Genomic DNA, 8,286 nt, shown 5'->3' with positions numbered 1-8,286 from the left:
TGGAACAGTGTTGTTTTCGTCAACGATGACGATAACGAAATTATTTCGTCGACGCACCTTTTTTTTATGACGATAGCGCGACGATGACTAGCTAAAAATGGCTCTAAGGTGACTAAAACATGACGAGACGTTTTCGAGTTTTCGTTGACGAGACGGAACTAAAATGATTATAAGTCTGACGTTCACAATGCATGTCATTTCTGCCTATTTTGCGTTTGAAAAAAAATATATATATCAGCAATGCTGCCGCTTCCTATCCTTGTTTTGGGTACGCCCACCACCCGGCTGCCGCCAAGCCGCGCACCAGATTCCACACAACAACAACACACCTGCGGCTGCGGCTAGTCACTCGCCACACATCTTCGAAGGACCATGGCGGCGACGTCAATAAACGGTCTTGGTGGTCGGAAACGACGAGATGATTTATAGACATACTTTCAGTATAATCCATCAGAAAGAAAAACGGAATGCATAGTATTGGGAGACGATGGTAAATGTGGCCACAAACTAGGTGGGAAGAATACCACCAACCTCAAGCGGCACCTGAAGGCTCATCACGCTGATATTTTTTCAAAGGTAAGTTAACTAACAAGTCACGCTGTTAACATATCATATACATTCAATTTTACTCGACAATCGGCTTGTGACACATTTCATGGTAATCTTAAGGTTTTACATATATCTACTGCCGCAAATGTGCTGCTAATTTCAGGCTTGGTTGCACTAACGTCAATAGCGTATGTTTGTGTCACTTTTATTTGTTGAACATGCAGGGATTTTGGCCGGCTAGGAAGTGTAGATCGTCAGAATGTTAAACCATATTTGATTTCAGTGACAGTCTGAAATGTGGAGGGAAAATTAGCATTCCTGAACCGAGCACATTTTCTCCAGTTTCCCAAATCGAAAAGCTTCTTGAACAAAGCATCAAAACAGCGATGAAACGAGGATGAAAATACAAAAGATGTGACAAAACTGTGGCGACAACGCTACAAAAAAACTCACAGTCAGTTTTGTAACAGCTGGAGTTATATGTTCTTTGTTGCCATATTTGCTTTAGTAATTTGTCTTACATGTTTGGTAGTAAAGACCTTTTTGTTTTCTAAACGTAATGTGTTGAAACATGATGATCTGCATAATATATATACTATTATTACTATTATTACTATTACTACTATAATATACAGTATACACACATACACATTTGATTGTTTTGTATTCACATGACATGACTTTTACAGATGTACTTTGTATAGAGAGTAATTGTCTTTGTTTTCTCCTCATCCAGATCCCAGTGACCAGAACTCCTATACAGAAATATATCCAAAAAACGACAGGGCACAGACATCTATCGAAACAGCCTTCGCCGCAGGATCCAAATACAAGTCAAACTCTGTGGAACAACGTGTTAAAGAACAAGCGCTCGCTCTTTGGATTGGACGCACTGGTCTACCTGCTTGCACAGTTGAGGATGAAGATTTCATTCACATGATGGAGACCTTTGATAAAAGGATGACCATACCCAAAAGAACAAAAATAAACAACTTAGTTGACAAGATTTATGATGACGAAAAACTAAAGTACAAAGAGCGGCTTGCCAGAGCACGTAAAATAACAATTGGGTTGGACATATGGACCAAAAAAGGACTTACAGCTTCATTTCTGGCAATTAGTGTATGTTTTTTTTTGCACTGTGGTAAACAAAGCACAGCACATATTGTTGAGTCTTGATCAGATCGCACACCCACACACGGCAGAATGTATAAAACATTGTGTTGACCGATGCATAGAGGACTGGGGAATACCACAACACAAAATTCTAACAGTCATAACTGACAACGGAAGCAACATGATTGCAGCATTCAAGTCCAATGAACCGGATGAGCCCACTAGCTCCGACTCCGAGGATGCATCCATCGAGACGAGTGACCCTGAAGATTCTGAGGTGGCTGTTAGAGAACACCAGAGGTAAATTACTTCAGTTTGCTGTTATTTTTCAGTATGTCAGTCACTCTTGAGTTATGCTTATAGGTTATAGTCACTTTTTTTTAACAATTGTTCATGGCAGTTTTATTGAATGTCATTAAAACTTTTTATTTTTCTCTGTATTTTTGTCTCTTCTAGGTTTGGAGCCATAGATATGAGTAGGACCCCCTGTGTTGTACACACTCTACAACTTGTGGTGAACATGATACAGAAAGACACAAGTGTCAACCGACTGCTGAACAAAGTTAGAGGTCTTGTTAAGCTCTTCCGCAAGTCATCGGTGGCAACTGAGCGACTGCTGCAGCTGTGTCAACTAACCCTGGTCAAAGACTGCCCTACTAGATGGTCCAGCACATATCAGATGATATCACGGCTTCTCCAAATCAAGGACTCAGTAATTCAGGTTGCGGATGGGATGAGCTGGGACTATTTACTGTCAAGTGAGTGGCATAAGCTGTCCGCTCTCAGAGATTGACTCATCCCCTTCGCTGAGCATACCCAGTTGCTCCAGAGTCACACACAGTCATTATCCCTTGTGGTGCCTGCCCTTCTGGACCTGCAGGGTCACCTGTCTGAGTTCCCCCATGCCCAGGGATCTAGCTTTAAGGACCTCGCTTCCCTGGCAATTAAGATGAAGGCAAACATGGACAAGAGGTTCAGCTGCTTTCTTGATCACACTGACTCCAAGTTTCCACCTCTCGCTGCTGCTACATGCTTCCTTGACCCGAAAGTTGCACCTGAAGCACTCCTTGAAAATGATGATGAGCAAATAGAGGCACTTCTGAGAAGATCAGAAGATTATATTGCTCAATTGGTGCCACCAGTTGTACGGGAGGAGGCGGCAGAAGATGAGGAGCCAGAGCAGGGAGAAGAAGAATCCAAAGAAGAGCAGCCTCATAACAAGCGGCCCAGATTCAGATTCTTGTCCAAACCAAGCCGGCCTTCCAAGTCTACCCTCTCAAAGCCGTGTGTCAAGGAGGAAATCAAGAAATTCAAGGAGCAATTGTCACAGCCTACAAACCAAGAGACTGCCCTAGAATTTTGGGCTGCACAGGGAGATTCTGTGTATCTGAGCCTAAAACCTATTGCCTTAGATCTTCTGGCCATGCCAGCATCTCAAGCATTTGCTGAGAGAGTCTTTAGCATTACAGGTGACATCAGTCGTGGCCGTCGTAATAGAGTAAGAGTCATTTTAGAAAGAAGTGCTTTCCTGAAACTGAATCGAGGTCAGTAGGCTAATTTAACGAGCATATTATTATTATTATTATTATTTTATTTTTTTACAGATATGTTACTGTGATATTCTGTTTGGGCTTGCTGTGAGACTGCACTAGAGGTAGGGCCCTCCTCTAATTCATTGTGTTAAACCAACGTTGTTTTTATTTATTTAGTAAGTTGCTTTCTTTAAAGACCAAATACAGTGTTCACAGTATTCAGGGATTGTCTTATTCATTTTTATGTTCAACACACTTCAAGTGTCATGTTTGTTTCATACTTTAAATTCAAGTATGCATTCCTAACAACCTATGCTCAATGCACCTCAGTATTATTTATTTATTTTAATATTTTGTTTCAGAATGTTTGCAACTTTGCAGTTTGCACAAGTTAAAGATAGACAGGGTTGTATGATGTTTGTGTTTACAAATAATATGCATCTTGTTGTTGCACTGGCAGACAAGTTGAAGCACAAGTTGTAGAGCATAAGTATGTGTTCCTCAATAGCTTATATTTTGGGCATGTTGTTCATTGCACTTTAGCAATTTCTCAAATAAAGCCACAATTGCCAAAGTAAGAATGTTTTTATTCCTGGCCTTTTTGGAGTAAAACAGTGATTCCACTGTTACCACTTTATCTGTGTGTAATGTCGTAGCAGCGTAAACTTTAAACCATTCCTTTATTACTGTGATTACTGGTGAAAATAGCCAATGTGCTGAAATTTTAGAAGAGCATCAATTCATGTAAAAAAATATAACTTGAAATATGGGGATAAAAGGTTTCTGCCCAATGCGAAGTAGCCTACAGCTTGGCAGCACTGCATCGCCATCAATGAGAAAGTCAAGTTTATTATGCAAAGGTTTTAAGGTTAACTGTTGTTTTATGAATTGCGCAACATGACATCATGACTTTGCGTAAACATACACGCCACTTTCAAGTCAAAAGTGGCGTGTTATCTATACGCATTTTGAGCTATCCGCGTGTATGTTCACGCCGAAACGAACCGTCATCTTCCGCGTGTATGTCTACGCCGTTAAATGTCCGAGCGAAACGGAGCAAAATGTACGTGAAATAATCATGTTGGTCCCCTTTGGAAAACGTGTAGATGTCACAGTTTAACAGCCTCAGACGTGAATCTTACACGTACCATTATCCCCGGACGTTTGCTAATCCTACCCCTAAATCTAATCATAACCATTTCTTAAAAATATAGGCTACAATTATAAAGAAAAACAACAGACAGACAAGTATAATCACAATAATTTATTTAATGAGAAAATGTCAAAATCGGTACCAAAAGTTGTTCACGTGACGATCGATGTGTCGCAGTCCTCTCTGGCAGTGGTTTTGTATGAGGTAACAGACAGAGCAGAATTTAAGTTATTAATTCAAATCCATGAAAACGTTAATCCGTCTTCGGTTCGGTTCGCTCTGAGGGCTGCGCGGCAGTGTGCACTTCATTTCAAATGTGAATGTGCATGACGCAATCTGTGACGAAGCAGGCGAGACGAGAGCCAATGAGGGTTTGATATTACTGCCGTAACCATAGTAACCTGTCGCTTCTTGAGGGCGCAATTTTTGAATTTGAATTCATAACAAGCGCGGGGTTTGACGTTTACGGTCAAGATGACGATTACTGGATAAAGGGCTGAGTTTGGATCTTTTTCTTGCAAATAATATGGATTCTGAAGGTTTGGATTACATCAAGCTAATAAAATTGGTGTATTTTGTGAATCGATGTTGTGTTGTAAGGTTAGTATTCTATAGGAACCATAAATAAATACTCGTCTGTCTGTTGTTTTTCTTTATAATTGTTGCCTAGGTAGTTTTAAGAAATGGTTATGGTTAGGTTTAGGGGTAGGATTCGTGGCTCAAACTATCTTTTAAAGCCATATTGTTCATAAAAATGCCATTTTCCTACATATCTGTCCATTACGTTTTATCATTTTAATATTGTCCATAAAATGGGTATGTTTAGGTGTGGGAAGATTAACCCCAGTGACGGGTAGGTTTAGGGACTTTTAGGGAGTTGGGGTAGGTCATATCTATATATACAGACTAAGTAATGTAACGTTAAGTCAACGGCGTTGATAAACACGCTGAAAAGCGATTATGCGTGTTGATAGCACGCCAAAAATGGAAATCGAATTGGCGTGTCATACATACGCCATTTCATGAGATCAGTCTGGAATTGCAACACTTGCTACAACCTGTCAAACCTAAGCCCATTTCCAATACTTTTTAACCCCAGATTAATTTGTTAAAGACTACTTTCTTTTTTACTAAAATTGACTAAAACTTGATCAAAACCTTTTTGCGTTTTCGTCGACTAAAACTTGACTAAAACTATCAAGTTTATAAGTGACTAAAATGTGACCAAATGACACCAAAACTAAAAAGCATTTTCGTCCAAAAGACTAAGACTAAGACTAAAACTAAAAGGGCTGCCAAAAACAACACTGCTGTGGAACACCACAATGGATCTGCGCAGAGGGTGAAGTGAATGACCCAATATTTTCAGAGAAGGTCCTCCACTTTAAGTATGAGGCGAACCACTGTAAAGCTAGGCCCTGGACTCCAACAACACACTCAAGTATTTTCAGAAGAATATTATGATCAATAGTGTCAAATAGAGGGTCAGAACTACCCTCGTGCAGCTCTTTGAGTGCTTTGGCCTGATATACCTGCAGGAGGGCCATAGCGTGCAAGGTGGAGAAGCCCTTGTCCAGTGGCGATGTAAGCCTTGGCATGGCCGGGAACTTACAGACCTTGGATGGGAGACATGGGCAACCACGCCAAGCACTTTGCGGGCATAATTGCATCGCAACTTCACACTCCACCTGGGGGATTTCCATGTACCCTAAGGCCGCCCCACCATCAAGGGTAGTGAGAGCGTAGGAGGCAGCGGCGCGGTTTCAGGCAGAAAAAAGTGCCTTCCACGACTTCAGCCCCACCCCGAGGAACCCAATTTTACGAAGTGGCTAATTCGTATGAATTCAGACGACCTCACTTGTACGAATTTGTAAAATTATTCCTAAATCGTACATATTTTACGTTGCCCAATTTGTATGAATTCTTACAAATGACCTCATCTTCTGTCTCTCTGTTCAGTCTCATGTGTCTCTCTGTGGGTTTCCTAAGTGTGTTTAATTAAACTGAACTGAGACCCTCAACCTTCACATGTTTTCTGTGGCTTTGAGCTGGACGGAAAAAAACTGTCTGTTCATCACACACACACACAAACACCTCCAGTGTTCATGAGAAACTTTCTGACCAAAACTTTTGCTCATATCAAAACTCATTTCCATTTACAATAACAACAAATCATTTCAAAAGATGAAAATGAAAAAGATGAACTATTGGTTAGACTTTAAATAACCTGATTGTTAGTAGTTTATATGCATATTTCGATCAGTCCTGAATGTGATACAAAGTAAAATGCATAAAATGATGTCAACTTTCAGACTCAGACTTTCTCCTTTGCAGAGTTGAAACTTTTCTCGGTGTCTTTTATGATATTAATAATCATTATAGTGTATCAGTCATCAGTAGGAAAACTAGATTCAGTCAATGCCATCGCATGACAATATTTGACATTTCAAATATAATATAAAATAAATAAATAATAATCTCTCTGATTCTACAACTTTAACAGTTGTGGGTAATAAATAAGAAACAATAACAAAATGATATATATATATATAACATTATATATATACAAAAAGTCTCTTGTATGTACAAATCTAAAGCAGATCAAACACAATCAATATTCAGAGAGATGAGAAAGAGAAAACAGTAAAGCGAACATAAGAGCTGCTATTAAAGAGCCTTTATTAACTAAACGTGTCTCTGCATTTGGACTGGAAACTTCACAGTATTTTCTAGAAGTGTCACTTAGGTGTTGTATTTCCTGTTTTATTCACACCCTCAGATAAACTGAGATGACAAATTCTTTACACACACCAATAAACCTCTGACACAACTGCTATTTTAAACATGTGAAAGAAGAAACATGAGCAGAATTTATAAAGTGTCTCATGATTCAACAGACTGAACTGAACGACCCTGATCAATAAACACGTCTTTAACACTAAATTATGGATTAATTACTGTAGCGTTTATACACCCACGTATAAATATAATTAATTATTATTCATAACGGATTATGATCAATAATTAATAATTTGATTATTTTCAGAATTTACTGTAGCAGAATCAATAGTATGATCATTTTATCAGTTCATCCAAGGAACAGAAAGCATAAACAATTATTAACTCTAGGAAATATAATATCTTCCTGGCCAAGAAAGAATAATCCCCAGCTAACAGTAAATAAAGAAATAGCCTAAATCAAGGGTAACCGCATAGGTAACTTAGATCGAAGTTCAAGACAATAAATTCGTAAGCACATAACACAAATAACACTTCTCTTTAAAATACAAACAAGACTTTATTGATTATTCTAACACATAAAACTAATATCTAACACACGCACACACGTTCATACGAGTTGCAGAAAGAAAGAGAGTGAGGAAAGAATAGGTTTTAAGAGTGAGATGATGAAATCCAAAGTTTCTATATGCACTTATAAGACATGACCTGGAACGAACCATCAATCATTAATTAAACCCTTCTATCGTTTCTTAGATAGGTTATTACATTTATATCAATACACCAGTTCAGCTTAAGAGTCTGGAGGCAGTACTTGCTTGTCTTTGCTTTGGGGATTCCCTTTGTCTGTAAAAAGGGGGTTTCCCGTGGCTGGTGTCCTCATGCCTGATGTCTGGGGCGGCCAGTCACGTGGTGTGCTGGCGGATGAAAGTCTTTTTTTTAAGCTGGCTTTTGCAGAAGAAACGTGGCTCGAAATCTTGTCGCAAAACTTAACTTAGAACCGAGATTCACAACGAAAAGAGAGGAAAACTTAGAAAAGAAAGGAAATTGAGACGAGAGTAGATGATGGCTTGAATGAAGTTGTTTAACCCATGTTCTTCTGATCTTGATTTGGGTTTTGTCTCTTCGTGTCTACATGGTTACTTGCAGGGCTTGACATTAACACCCGCCAACCCGCCAAATGCGGGTGGATTTTGC

The sequence above is a fragment of the Leuciscus leuciscus genome, assembly GCF_965113295.1.
Source record: "Leuciscus leuciscus genome assembly, chromosome: 3".
Classification (NCBI taxonomy): domain Eukaryota; kingdom Metazoa; phylum Chordata; class Actinopteri; order Cypriniformes; family Leuciscidae; genus Leuciscus; species Leuciscus leuciscus.
This window is presented reverse-complemented; position numbering follows the sequence as displayed.